This window comes from Schistocerca cancellata, chromosome 11 (genome assembly GCF_023864275.1).
Source record: "Schistocerca cancellata isolate TAMUIC-IGC-003103 chromosome 11, iqSchCanc2.1, whole genome shotgun sequence".
In the NCBI taxonomy this organism is placed as follows: domain Eukaryota; kingdom Metazoa; phylum Arthropoda; class Insecta; order Orthoptera; family Acrididae; genus Schistocerca; species Schistocerca cancellata.
Window position 1 is genome coordinate 25,855,693 of NC_064636.1, and position 15,049 is coordinate 25,870,741.

At 45.3% G+C, this 15,049-nt stretch overlaps 1 non-coding gene across 1 annotated transcript; it reads left to right on the top strand.

Moving 5' to 3' along the window:
- Positions 1 to 14,407: 14,407 nt before the first annotated feature.
- Positions 14,408 to 14,482, top strand: Trnat-agu (transfer RNA threonine (anticodon AGU)). Its single transcript has one exon. It is a non-coding gene; the product is annotated as a tRNA-Thr (tRNA).
- The last annotated feature ends 567 nt before the right edge of the window (positions 14,483 to 15,049 follow it).

A 15,049-nucleotide genomic window follows, 5' to 3' on the forward strand; every position in this document is an offset into this window, starting at 1 on the left:
CATTATAAATATATTTGAATTAGGAAATTTCATGCTTCAGTTCACTAGATTTTTCGTGGGTTGAATTTTGAAACTTTCAGATTTTTATCATGTCTTTTAGATCTAGATTCAGCTTTTTGCTTTGCCCTTTTTCTGACTAATTCTTTCTTTTGACTCAACCCCAAGCTTGTACAAGGCGAAAACTCTCGTTTTTCCTCAATTAAACTTTTACTTCTGCTGCCTAACACTGTGCCAACTTATAACTAAATCTGAGGAGGGTGCGATGGGGAGGTTCCCTTGTTAGAAGATATATTAAGGAAAGGCAAACTCACCTTTCTAGCATTTGTAGACTTGGAGAAAGCTTTTGACAATGTTGACAGGAATACTCTCTTTCAAATTCTGCAGGTGGCAGGGGTAAGATACAGGGAGCGAAAGACTATTTACAATTTGTACAGAAACCAGATGGCAGTTGTAAGAGTCGAGGGACATGAAAGGGAAGCAGTGGTTGGGAAGGGAGTGAGACAGGGTTGTAGCCTCTCCCCGATGTTATTCAATCTGTATATTGAGCAAGCAATAAAAGAAACAAAAATTTGAAGTAGGTATCAAAATCCATGGAGAAGAAATAAAAACTAAGTGGTCTGCCAATGACATCGTAATTCTGTCAGAGACAACTATGGACGTGGAAGAGCAGTTGAACGGAATGGGTAGTGTCTTGACAGGAGGATATAAGATGAACACCAACAAAAGGAAAACGAGGATAATAGAATGTAGTCGAAATAAATTAGGTGCTGCTGAGCGAATTAGATTAGGAAATGAGACACTGAAAATAGTAGATGAGATTTGCTATTTGGGGAGCAAAGCAACGGATGATGGTCGAGGTAGAGAGTATGTAAAATGTAGACTAGCAATCGCAAGGAAAGCGTTTCTGAAGAAGAGAAATTTGTTAACATCGAATATAGATGTTAGTGTCAGGAAGTCTTTTCTGAAAGTTTTTGTACGGAGTGTAGCTATATACGGAAGTGAAACATGGACGATGAATAGTTTAGGCAAGGAGAGAATAGAAGCTTTCGAAATGTAGGGCTACAGAAAAATACTGAAGATTAGATGTGTAGATCATGTAACTAATGAGGAGGTACTGGATTGGGGAGAAGAGGAATTTGAGGCGCAACATAACTAGAAGAAGGGATCGGTTGGTAGGACATGTTCTGAGGCATGAAGCATTCTCCAGTTTGGTACTGGAGGGTAGCGTGGAGGGTAAAAATCGTAGAGGAAGAGCAATAGATGAATACAGTAAGCAGATTCAGAAGGATGGTTCAATGACCCCTCTGCCAGGCACTTAAGTGTGAACTGAAGAGTAACCATGTAGATGTAGATGCAGGTCGCAGTAGTTATTTGGAGATGAAGAAGCTCGCACAGGGTAGAGTAGCATGGAGAGCTGCATCAAACCAGTCTCCGGGTTGAAGACCACAACAACAACAACAACCACGATCTTGTACATATGAGGACGGCTTTAACATAAGCCGAAACCCGTCTACTATCAAATGTTATTGCGATCTCGAGTGTCGTTTCAACCAAAGCGTAGCCCCAGATCGCTGTGCAGACGGACAATGTTACCTAAATTTATGAGAGACGTTTTAGCTCCTCTAAAATTGACCAAGTCGCCAGTTGGTGATGTGAAGTGGAAACACGAAGGAACAACCCATACCCAACGCAAGACTTGGAGGACCTCATATACGAGGTGCATTCAAGTTGTAAGGCCTCCGATTTTTTTTCTAATTAACTACTCACCCGAAATCGATGAAACTGGCGTTGCTTCTCGACGTAATCGCCCTGCACACGTACACATTTTTCACAACGCTGACGCCATAATTCCATGGCAGCGGCGAAGGCTTCTTTAGGTGTCTGTTTTGACCACTGGGAAATCGCTGAGGCAATAGCAGCACGGCTGGTGAATGTGCGGCCACGGAGAGTGTCTTTCATTGTTGGAAAAAGCCAAAAGTCACTAGAAGCCAGGTCAGGTGAGTAGGGAGCATGAGGAATCACTTCAAAGTTGTTATCACGAAGAAACTGTTGCGTAACGTTAGCTCGATGTGCGGGTGCGTTGTCTCGGTGAAACAGCACACGCGCAGCCCTTCCCGGACGTTTTTGTTGCAGTGCAGGAAGGAATTTGTTCTTCTAAACATTTTCGTAGGATGCACCTGTTACCGTAGTGCCCTTTGGAACGCAATGGGTAAGGATTTTGCCCTCGCTGCCCTAGAACATGGACACCATCATTTTTTCAGCACTGGCGGTTACCCGAAATTTTTTTGGTGGCGGTGAATCTGTGTGCTTCCATTGAGCTGACTGGCGCTTTGTTTCTGGATTGAAAAATGGCATCCACGTCTCATCCATTGTCACAACCGAGGAAAAGAAAGTCCCATTCGTGCTGTCGTTGCGTGTCGACATTGCTCGGCAACGTGCCAGACGGACAGCAGTGTGGTCGTCCGTCAGCATTCGTGGCACCCACCTGGATTACACTTTTCGCATTTTCAGGTCGTCGTGCAGGATTGTGTGCATAGAACCCACAGAAATGCCAACTCTGGAGGTGATCTGTTCAACAGTCATTCGGCGATCCCCCAAAACAATTCTCTCCACTTTCTCGATTGTGTCGTCAGACCGGCTTGTGCGAGCCCGAGGTTGTTTCGGTTTGTTGTCACACGATGTTCTGCCTTCATTAAACTGTCGCACCCACGAACGCACTTTCGACACATCGTAAACTCCATCACCACATGTCTCCTTCAACTGTCGATGAATTTCAGTTGGTTTCACACCACGCAAATTCAGAAAACGAATGATTGCACATTGTTCAAGTAAGGAAAACGTCGCCATTTTAAGTATTTAAAACAGTTCTCATTCTCGCCGCTGACAGTAAAATTCCATCTGCCGTACGGTGCTGCCATCTCTGGGACGTATTTACAATGAACGCGACCTCCAGTCCGGAGAAAAAAATCGGAGGCCTTAGAACTTGAATACACCTCGTACTGTCAAACAGAGCCTTTGAACAACGTGGGTGGACGGCTGTAAAAAAATTGGGCAGATGATGGTAAGACTCCTGCATTGAGGGTTTCGTACAAATATAATTATGTGTATTAACAGGTCATCCATTGCGGGAATCGAGAATCACAACGGTTTTTGCCTGTTATCGACATTGATACTGGCAAGATATCGGTTTCTGGTTTTCCAAGATTTTCCAGAATGTTTTAATTAATGTATGAACTGAAGAGCAAAAGAAACTGGTACACCTGCCTAATATCATATTGGGCCCCTGCGAACACGCAGAACTGCCGCAACACGACGTGGCATGGAATCGACTAATGTCTGAAGTAGTGCTGGAGGGAACTGACACCACGAATCCTGCAGTGCTGTCCAGAAATCACGTAAGAGTACGACGGGATGGAGATCTCTTCTGAACAGCACGTTGCAAGGCATTCCAGATATGCTCAACAATGTTCGTGTCTGGGGAGTTTGGTTGCCAGCCTAAGTGTTTAAACTCAGAAAAGTGTTCCTGGAGCCACTCTGTAGCAATTCTGCAAGTGTGAGATGTCGCATTGTCCTCCTGGAATTGGCCCTTTTGTTGGAATGCATAATTAACATGAATGGATGCAGGTGATCAGATGGGATGTTTACGTATGTGTCACCTGTTAAAGTCGTAGCCGGCCAGAGTGGTCGAGCGCTTCTAGGCACTACAGTCTGGAACCGCGCGACCGATACGGTCGCAGGTTCGAATCCTGCCTCGGGCATGGATGTGTGTAATGTCCTTAGGTTAGTTAGGTTTAAGTAGTTTTAAGTTCTAGGGGAGTGGTGACCCGAGCAGTTAAGTCTCATAGTGCTCAGAGCCATTTGAACCATTTTTTCAAAGTCGTATCTAGACGTATCAGGGGTCCCATATTACTCCAACTGCACACGCCCCATACCATTACAAGGCATCCACCAGCTTGAACAGTCCCCTGCTGACATGAAGGGTCCATGTATTCACGAGGTTGTCTCCGTACCCGTACGCGCACATCCGCTCAATACAATTTGAAACGAAACTCGTCCGACCAGACAACATATTCCAGTGATCGACAATAAAATGTCGAGTTTGACGGGCCCAGGCGAGGCATAAGGCTGTGTGTCGTGCAGTCATCAAGGGTACAAGAGAGGGCCTTCGGCTCCGAAAGCCAATATCCATGATGTTTCGAGAATGAGATTTTCACTCTGCAGCGGAGTGTGCGCTGATATGAAACTTCCTAGCAGAGTAAAACTGTGTGCCGGACCAATATTCGAACTCGGGACCTTTGCCTTTCGCAGGCCAGTGCTCTATCAACTGAGCTACCCGAGCACGACTCACGACCTGTCCTCACAGATTTACTTCTGCCAGTACCTCGTCTCCTACCTTCCAAACTTAACAGTTTTAATCTGACAGGAAGTTTCATATCAGCGCACACTCCGCTGCAGATTGAAAATCTCATTTTGGAAATATCCCCCAGGCTGTGGCTAAGCCATGTCTCCGCAATATCCTTTCTTTCAGGAGTACTAGTTCTGCGACGTTCGCAGGAGAAAAATGGTTCAAATGGCTCTGAGCACTATGGGACTTAACATCTGTGGTCATCAGTCCCCTAGAACTTAGAACTACTTAAACCTAACTAACCTAAGGACATCTCACACATCCATGCCCGAGGCAGGAGTCGAACCTGCGACCGTAGCAGTCGCGCGGTTCCGGACTGAGCGCCTAGAACCGCTAGACCACCGCGGCCGGCTTCGCAGGAGAGCTTCTGTGAACATTGGAAGGCAGGAGACGAGGTACTGGCGCAATTAAAGCTGTGACGGGGGGTCGTCAGTCGTGCTTGGGTAGCTCAGTTGGTAAAGCACTTGCCCGCGAAAGGCAAAGGTCCACAGTTCGAGTCTCGGTCCTGCACACAGTTTTAATCTGCCACGAAGTTTAATATGCAAGACGTTTCGCTGAATAGTTGGCACGCTGACACTTATTGATGGCCCAGCATTGAAATCTGCAGCAATTTGCGGAAGGGTTGTACTTCTGTCACATTGAACGATTCTCTTCAGCCGTCGTTGGTCTCGTTCTTGCAGTATCTTTCTCCGGCCGCAACCATGAGGAAGAGTGCATGTTTGGCTGGATTCCTGACACTCGTGAGGTGGTCGTGCGTGAAAATCCCCACTTCATCGCTACCTCGGAGAGGATGTGTCGTCCGCCGACTATAACACCACGTGGAAATTCACTTAAAATCTTGATAACGTTCCATAGTAGCAGCAGTAACCGATCTAACAACTGCACCAGAAAATTGTTATCTTATATAGGCGTTGTCGACTAAAGCGTCGTATTCTGCCTGTTTACATATCTCTGTATTTGAATATGCATGCCCCACACCAGTTTCTTTGTCGTTTCAGTGTATATCATCATCATCAGTTATCTGCTATATTAGCAGGTCCTTTGCCTCTCCATTTTCTGCGATCCATTGCTTCCTTCTTAAGGCTGCTGTATGTTGTACCGTCCATCATGTCATCCAGTATCTGGAATCTCTTCCTTCCTCGCTTCCTTTTCCCTTCTACATAACCTTCTAAAACTGTTTTTATCAGTCCGTCATTCTTTCTCAATATATGTCCAATCCATTTTCTTTTTCTTCTCTTTATTACATCTAGTAACTGTCTTTTCTCTCCCACTCTTCTCAGTACCTCTTCATTTTTTACTCTGTCCATCCAACTTATACTTTCCATCTTCCGCCATGTCCAGATCTCAAAAGCCTCCAGCCTTTCTCTGTCTTTTTTCCTCATAGTCCATGTTTCAGCGCCATGTAGAAGAACACTCCATACAAGACATTTTATGAGTCTCTTTCTGAGTTCTCTGTCCAGACTGCTGCAGAAGATTCTCCTTTTCTTATAAAACGCCTCTTTTGCCATTGCTATCCTTGTTTTAATTTCTGTGGCGCACTTCCAGTCGGTGTCTATCCTGCTTCCAGGATACTTAAAATTTTGCACTTGATCTAGTGTTTGTCCATTCAGCACAATTTTTATTTCCTTATTTCCTCCTATTGCCAATACTTTTATTTGTGTTAATTTTCATTCCATATTTTTTTCCGTTAGTTGCAATGGTGTCCACCAAATCCTGTAATTCTTTTTCCCCTGTGGCTATATGTTGTATATATGTTGCATAAAATCATGCAACAGGCAGGCGAACGTTGTTAGCAGTTCTGCATCAAATGGTTCAAATGGTTCAAATGGCTCTGAGCACTATGGGACTCAACATCTGAGGTCATCAGTCCCCTAGAACTTAGAACTACATAAACCTAACTAACCTAAGGACATCACACTCATCCATGCGTGAGGCAGGATTCGAACCTGCGACTGTAGCAGTCACGCGGTTCCGGACTGAAGTGCCTAGAACCGCACGGCCACCGAGGCCGGCGTTCTGCGTCAGGCTGACTGGTTCGCAGGGGTGAAAGTCAAAACATCAAACAAGAAATGACTATTGCTCATACGACGCGTTTCGCAATTTGTCCGTCATCAGATATCCGGGAGCGATTACTGCACTTAGATATGGCTTTTCAAGTTGCATGTGAAACAAATATTCACAGTCTAGTCTGCTAATGTCTACTGGTTGCGGATTTGTGCTCTAGCCTGTACTTAAACTCTACTCTGTAAATGTATGTTTTACATAGGGGAAGGCGGGGTAAAGTGTCCACTATAAGGGAAACTGAATTTTCACCAAACAATGGTTATCGATAGAAGCTTACCGCCTACACTTTTTGAATATACATATTACAAGATATCACACCAAATATTTGTGTAGTGGCTCTGAGCACTATGGGACTCAACATCTTAGGTCATAAGTCCCCTAGAACTTAGAACTACTTAAATCTAACTAACCTAAGGACATCACACACACCCATGCCCGAGGCAGGACTCGAACCTGCGACCGTAGCGGTCCCGCGGTTCCGGACAGCAGCGCCAGAACCGCTAGACCACCGCGGCCGGCCATATATTTGTGTAGTGAAAACTGAAATAATGTACAGGAGCTATATGCATTTTTCTGAAGACTTAACGAAGTGATACACTTTTCTCCACCTAGGGGGGTAATGCGGCCAGTTCCTCCGCAGTAGGATTACATATTTGTTGTTCCGATTTTCGGACATACTTTCTACCAATCTTGATATCCTACACTCATGCTCATAAATTAAGGATAATGCTGATACATGGTGAAACAGCGCTCTGGTGGGCAGTTTGCGGGTTTAAATCACCTCGGGGTGTGACCATGCGGTGCATTTGACCTGCGGTCGTCGTACGGTGGCGCTGGCAGCAGTCCACATACGCAGAGGTGTGTCGGTGCATGTCAGAGTACGGTGCAGCGAGTAAGTGTGCAGACGTTTTCAGACGTGCTAATGGCTACTGTGTATTGAAAATGGCTCAAAGAACACATATTGATGACGTTATGAGGAGTAGAATACTAGGGGGACTGGAGGCTAGTCAAAAACAGCAGGTCGTAGCAAGGGCCCTCTGTGTGCCACAAAGTGGCAACGATTCCAGCCGACAGGCGTGTCCAGGCGCTACAGTACGGGACGTCCACAGTGTACAACACCACAAGGAGACCGATATCTCAGCATCAGGGCCCGCAGACGGCCACGGAGTACTGCAGGTAGCCTTGCAACCACTGGGCAGTTGTCTCCAGACACACAGTCTACAGACGACTGAACAGACACGGTTTATTCGCCCGGAGAGCTGCGAGGTGCATTCCACTGACTCCTGGTCACAGGAGAGTCATAAAGCCTCGTGTCAAGAACACAGTACATGGTCATCGGAGCAGTGGTCCCAGGTTATGTTCACGGACGAGTCCAGATATAGAGTGATTCTCGCCGGGTTTTCATCTGGTGTGAACCGGGAACCAGATACCAACCCCTTAATGTCCTCGAAAGGGACCAGTATGGAGGTCGTGGTTTGATGGTGTGGGGTGGGATTATGACTGGTGCACATACACCCCTGCATGTCTTTGACAGAAGAACTGTAACAGGTCAGGTGTGTCGCGACGTAATTTTGCACCAGTATGTCCGCCTTTTCAGGGGTGCTGTGGGTCCCACCTTCCTCCAGATGGATGATAACACACGGCCCCACCGAGCTGCCATCGTGGAGGAGTACCTCGAAACAGAAGATACCAGGCGAATGTAGTGGCCTGCCTGTTCTCCAGACCCAAACCCCATCGAGCACGTCTGGGATGCTCTCGGTCGACGTATCGCTGCACGCCTTCAAACCCCTACGACACTTCAGGAGCTCCGACAGGCACTGGGGCAAGAATGGGAGGCTGTACCCCGGCAGCTGCTCGACCACCTGATGCAGAGTATGCCAACCCGTTGTGCGGCCTGTGTACGTGTGCACGGTGATCATATCCCATATTGATGTCGGGGTACATGCGCAGGAAACAGTGGCGTTTTGTGCACGTGTGTTTCGGGACGGTTTCCTCCAATACGTGGACATACAGATCTGTATCATGTGTGTCCCCTACCGCCCCCGGTAGCTGAGTGGTCAGCGTGACAGACTGTCAATCCTAAGGGCCCAGGTTCGATTCCCGGCTGGGTCGGAGATTTTCTCCGCTCAGGGACTGGGTGTTGTGTTGTCCTAATCACCATCATTTCAACCCCATCGACGCGCAGGTCGCCGAAGTGGCGTCAAATCGAAAGACCTGCACCAGGCGAACGGTCTACCCGACGGGAGGCCCTAGCCACACGACATTTCCATTTTTTATGTGCCTATGCTACTAGAGCCAATTTGGTGTAGTGCCACGTTGTGTGACACCACATTCTGCAATTATCCTTAATTTACGAGCACGAGTGTAGTATCTGAAACATTACCAAGCGCTTGACCAGATCGTTCTTGTATTGGGCTACATACGGGGTGAGTCACCTAACATTACCGCTGGATATATTTCGTAAAACACATCAAATACTGACGAATCAATTCCACAGACCGAACGTGAGGAGAGGGGCTAGTGTAACTGGTTAATACAAACCATAAAAAAATGCACGGAAGTATGTTTTTCAACACAAACCTACGTTTTTTTAAATGGAACCCCGTTAGTTTTGTTAGTACATCTGACCATATAAACAAATACGTAATCAGTGCCGTTTGTTGCACTGTAAAATGTTAATTACATCCGGAGATATTGTAACCTAAAGTTGACGCTTGAGTACCACTCCTCCGCTGTTCGATCGTGTGTATCGGAGAGTACCGAATTACGTAGGGATCCAAAGGGAACGGTGATGGACCTTAGGTACAGAAGAGACTGGAACAGCACATTACGTCCATATGCTAACACCTTTTTATTGGTCTTTTTCACTGACGCACATGTACATTACCATGAGGAGTGAGGTAAACGTACACACGTGATTTCCGTTTTCAATTACGGAGTGGAATAGAGTGTGTCCCGCTGGAAACGCGTCGGCGTATGTGGTATCAGCATGATGGTGCACCTGCACATTCCGCAATTAACACTAGGCTGACCCTTGACAGGATGTTCGACGGGCGTTTCATAGGACGTGGAGGACGCATAAATTGGACAGCCCGTTCTCCTGATCTTACAGCTCTGGACTTATTTCTGTGGGGTACGTTAAAGGAGAACGTGTACCGTGATGTGCCTACAACCCCAGAGGATATGAAACAACGTATTGTGGCAGCCTGCGGCGACATTACACCAGATGTACTGCGGCGTGTACGACATTCATTACGCCAGAGATTGCAATTGTGTGCAGCAAATGATGGCCACCACATTGAGCATCTATTCGCCTGACATGTCGGGACACACTCTATTCCACTCCGTAATTGAAAACGGGAACCACGTGTGTACGTGTACCTCACTCCTCGTGGTAATGTACATGTGCGTCAGTGAAAAAGACCAATAAAAAGGTGTTAGCATGTGGACGTAATGTGCTGTTCCAGTCTCTTCTGTACCTAAGGTCCATCACCGTTCCCTTTGGATCCCTACGTAATTCGGTGCTCTCCGATACACACGATCGAAGAGCGGAGGAGTGGTACTTAAGCGTCAACTTTAGGTTACAATATCTCGGGATGTAATTAACATTTTACAGTGCAACAAACGGCACTGATTACGTATTTGCTTATATGTTCAGATGTGCTAACAAAACTAACGGGGTTTCATTTAAAAAAACGTAGGTTTTTGTTAAAAAACATACTTCCGTGCATTTTTTTATGGTTTGTATTAACCAATTACACTAGCCCCTCTCCTCACGTTCGGACTGTGGAATCGATTCGTCAGTATTTGATGTGGTTTACGAAATATATCCAGCGGTAATGTTAGGTGACTCACCCTGTATAATAGAACAGAGACGATTTAAAATAATATAAATTAATTCAGGCGATAGCTATATATATAAAAGGGGTTGGAAGTAAATCTCACCCGAAGGAATTTGCGTGACAGTAGGAAGTAACTAACACTTTCCAGGGTAAACAACTTGGCCACTTTTCCCGACCGGACAACATGCCGGCATTACTGGTCCACACATGAAACTATCAAATGGCTCTGAGCACTATGGGACTCAACTGCTGAGGTCATTAGTCCCCTAGAACTTAGAACCAGTTAAACCTAACTAACCTAAGGACATCACAAACATCCATGCCCGAGGCAGGATTCGAACCTGCGACCGTAGCGGTCTTGCGGTTCCAGACTGCAGCGCCTTTAACCGCACGGCCACTTCGGCCGGCATGAAACTATCAAACAGAAACAAACAACAACGAACTACATTTGAAGTCGAAAAGACTTTGTTGAAACACTGATAATGGCGAATAAGTATGACTCTAAAGATATGTGAGGTAACAAGTGGTTGGACTAGTTTTAATACGCGCCTTCAGTGTTACCAATGAGTTTGACGCAGGAAGTTTGTTCCGTTATATTTTAGTAAAATCTTTTCTGATTTTCAATCCTCTGATGTAACGTAAATAAGCTGTATCAATGGCCATTTTTGCAGCCATGGTCACTTTACCGTATCTTCACCTACAACTTGTAATAATCGCGCCTGGATAACTGATTTGTTTGTTTGTTTTGTTTTAGTGCGCGAAACAACTAAGGTCACATTTTATTTATTTATTTTACACGTCTAGTTGCGTAGGGCCAAACTGAGCAGCAAATCTCCAAGGTCATGGAACGTGCTAGCACATGAAATTACAACATAGAAGTAATAACAGATAAAATAAAATGTTTGTGAACCCAATAAAAGACAAGCCTTAATTTTAAGAAAACGCAGTCACCAATATAACACAGGAATCAGCGTAATTTTTCACGAAAGTCCTCGACAGAATTGAAGGAGTGACCCATGAAGAAACTCTTCTGTTTCGATTTGAAAAGCGTGGATTACTGCTAAGATGTTTTGAATGCTTGTGGTGGCTTATTGAAAAGGATGCAGCAGTATACGGCACACCTTTCTGCACACGAGTCAAGGAAGTGCCATCCAAATGCAGAGCCGATTTCTGCCTACTGCTGACTAACTGAAAGCTGCTAATTAGTGGGAATAAGCTGATATTGTTAACAAGAAACGACAGTTTGAACTTACAACATTTATTACCCGAACTGCCCGTTTCTGACCAAAAATATCATTTAAGAATGCGAAGAGTTATGCCATACGCGAATAAAAATAAAGCAAATTAGTCTAATTTTCGTGTCGAACGATGACGTACTTCAGATACCGTTCGAATAGTAAAAATGACAGCATTAAGTCTTTGAACAAGATCCTGGACTTCGGCTTCCCACAACAGTTTACTATCTATCTGCACACCTAGAAATTTGAACTTTTCAGTTTCACTAATGAGATGCCCAATATGTGAAATTAAAACGTCGGGTTTTGTTGAATTGTGTGTTAGAAACTGTAAAAACTGAGTCTTACTGCGATTTAGCGTTAGTTCATTTTCTACAAGCCATGAACTTAGGTCACGTACTGTACTATTTGAAACCGAGTCAATGTTGCACACAACATCCTTTACTACCAAGCTAGTGTCATCATCAAACACAAATATTTTAGAGTTACGCATAATACTAGAGTGCATATCATTTATATAAATAAGGAACAGGAGCGGCCCCAACACTGATCCCTGGGGCACCCCCCACTTGTCCATACCCCACTCAGACCCCACATCACAGCCATTCTCAACACTGTGAATATTTGCCTTTTGCTGTCTGTTGCTAAAGTAAGAGGTGAACCAATTGTGAGCTACTCCCCGTATTCCGTAATGGTCCAACTTCCGGAACAATATTTTGTGATCAACAGAATCAAACGCCTTAGTTAAATCAAAAAATCTGCCTAGCGTTCGAAATGTTTTGTTTAATTCATCCAGTACCTGACAGAGAAAGAGAATATAGCATTTCCACGTGTTAAACGGCTTATAAAGCTGATCTGTACATTTATTACGTGATATAAAATGATTAATTATGCTTACATATGTAGCCTTTTCAATAAGTTTAGCAAACCTGATGACATAGAAATAGGTCTAAAATTGTCTACATTATCCCTTTCTCCATTTTTATGAAGCGGCTTTACTATTGAGTACTTTAATCGTTCAGGAAACTGACCATTCCTAAAGGAAGATTTACAAATATGCCTAAGTACAGGGCTAGCATGTGCAGCACAGTACTTTAATACTCTGCTAGGCATTCCATCATATCCATGAAAGTCCTTAGTCTTCAGTGATTTAATTACTGACTCAGTCTCACCCTTGTCAGTATCACAGAGGTGTATTTCAGACAACAGTCTCGGAAAGGCACTTTCCAAGAGACTTATATCAATCCCTGTAGAAGCTAAGTTTTTACACTACTGGCCATTAGAATTGCTACACCACGAAGATGACATGCTACAGACGCCAAATTTAACCGACAGGAAGAAGATGCTGTGATATGCAAATGATTAGCTTTTCAGAGCATTCACACTAGGTTGGCGCCAGTGGCGACACCTACAACGTGCTGACATGAGGGAAGTTTCCAACCGATTTCTCATACACAAACAGCAGTTGACCGGCGTTGCCTGGTGAAACGTTGTAGTGATGCCTCGTGTAAGGAGGAGAAAAGCGTACCATTACGTTTCCGACTTCGATAAAGGTCGGATTGTAGCCTATCGCGATTGCGGTTTATCGTATCGCGACACTGCTGCTCGCGTTGGGCGAGATCCAATGACTGTTAGCAAAATATGGAGTCGGTGGGTTCAGGAGGGCAATACGGAACGCCGTGCTGGATCCCAACGGCCTCGTATCACTAGCAGTCGAGATGACAGGCATCTTATCCGCATGGCTGAGACCCCTGAGTCAACAGATGGGGGCGTTTGCAAAACAACAACCATCTGCACCAACAGTTCGACGACGTTTGCAGCAGCACGGACTATCAGCTCGGAGACCGTGGCTGCGGTTACCCTTGACGCTGCATCACAGACAGGAGCGCCTGCGATGGTGTACACGCCGACAAACCTGGGTGCACAAATGGCAAAACGTCATATTTCGGATGTACCCAGGTTCTATTTACAGCATCACGATGGTCGCATCCGTGTTTGGCGACATCGCGGTGAACACACACTGGAAGCGTGTATTCGTCATCGCGATACCGGCGTATCACCCGGCGTCATGGTATGGGGTGCCATCGGTTACACTTTTCGGTCACCTCTTGTTCACACAGACGACACTTTGAAAAGCGGACGTTACATTTCAGATGTGTTACGACCCGTGGCTCTACCCTTCATTCGATCCCTGCGAAACCCTACACTTCAGCAGGATAATGAACGACCGCATGTTGCAGGTCCTGTACGGGCCTTTCTGGATACAGAAAATGTTCGACTGCTGCCCTGGCCAGCACATTCTCCAGATCTCTCACCAACTGAAAACGTCTGGTCAATGGTGGCCGAGCAACTGGTTCGTCACAATACGCCAGTCACTACTCTTGATTAACTGTGGTATCGTGTTGAAGCTGCATGGGCAGCTGTACCCGTACACGCCATCCAAGCTCTGTTTGACTCAATGCCGAGGCGTATCGAGCCCGTTATTACGGCCAGAGGTGGTTGTTCTGGGTACTGATTTCTCAGGATCTATGCACTCCAATTGCGTGAAAATGTAATCACATGTCAGTTCAAGTATAATATATTTGTCCAATAAATACCCGTTTATCATCTGCATTTCGTCTCTGTGTAGCAATTTTAATGGCCAGTAGTGTATTTAATTCACCAGCAACGCTCAGAAAATGATTGTTAAATACTGAAAATACTGCAGTATGCGCCCACGTCAGAATTGTAGAACACGAAGACAAAGAGAGAAGTTAAAAACTACTACAAGTTAAACCCAAGGGGCTGAAGAGAATAATACGCCATAGAGAAACGGAAGTCCAGAACTAAAAATTAGTCCCTGCAGTCGCACTATCATCTGTGCCATCGGTGGCTCAGATGGATAGAGCGTCTGCCAAGTAAGCAGGAGGTCCCGGGTTCGAGTCCCGGTCGGTGCACACATTTTCATCTGTCCCCGTTGACCTATATCAACGCCCGTGCGCAGCTGACGGTATTAACATAATTCTAATTTCATAAAAATTAAATATCCTTCACATCTACATCTACATGACTAATCCGCAATTCACATTTAAGTGCTTGGCAGAGGGTTATAGCTACGACGGATAAGAAGCAAAATGCGGTCGACCGTCCGGGCATCGTTGGCTAAAATGGCCGATAGCTCAACACGGCAAAGATAAATGAGAATGTAAGCGGTTAAGAAAAACGGCATTCCCGTCAGGAAATGGCGGACAATCAAGCGCTAAGTTGTTAGGAGTACCACATAACAAATGGCGATGGTAAAAAAACCTCTACTATGTTCATCATAAGAATAAACCTGATGTAAACATTACGCCATGTATTCTTCCGCGGTTGCTTGAATCTCATTGGACTCCGTTTCACGTGGGACGGAAGCAATCAAGTACAATCGTAAGGGTATGTTTTATCCTGTGTTACACGTACACAGAATGAGAAAATGAAAAGATCGTATGTCATTGTTGGCCGGGAAGCCCCATGGGGCCGCCGTA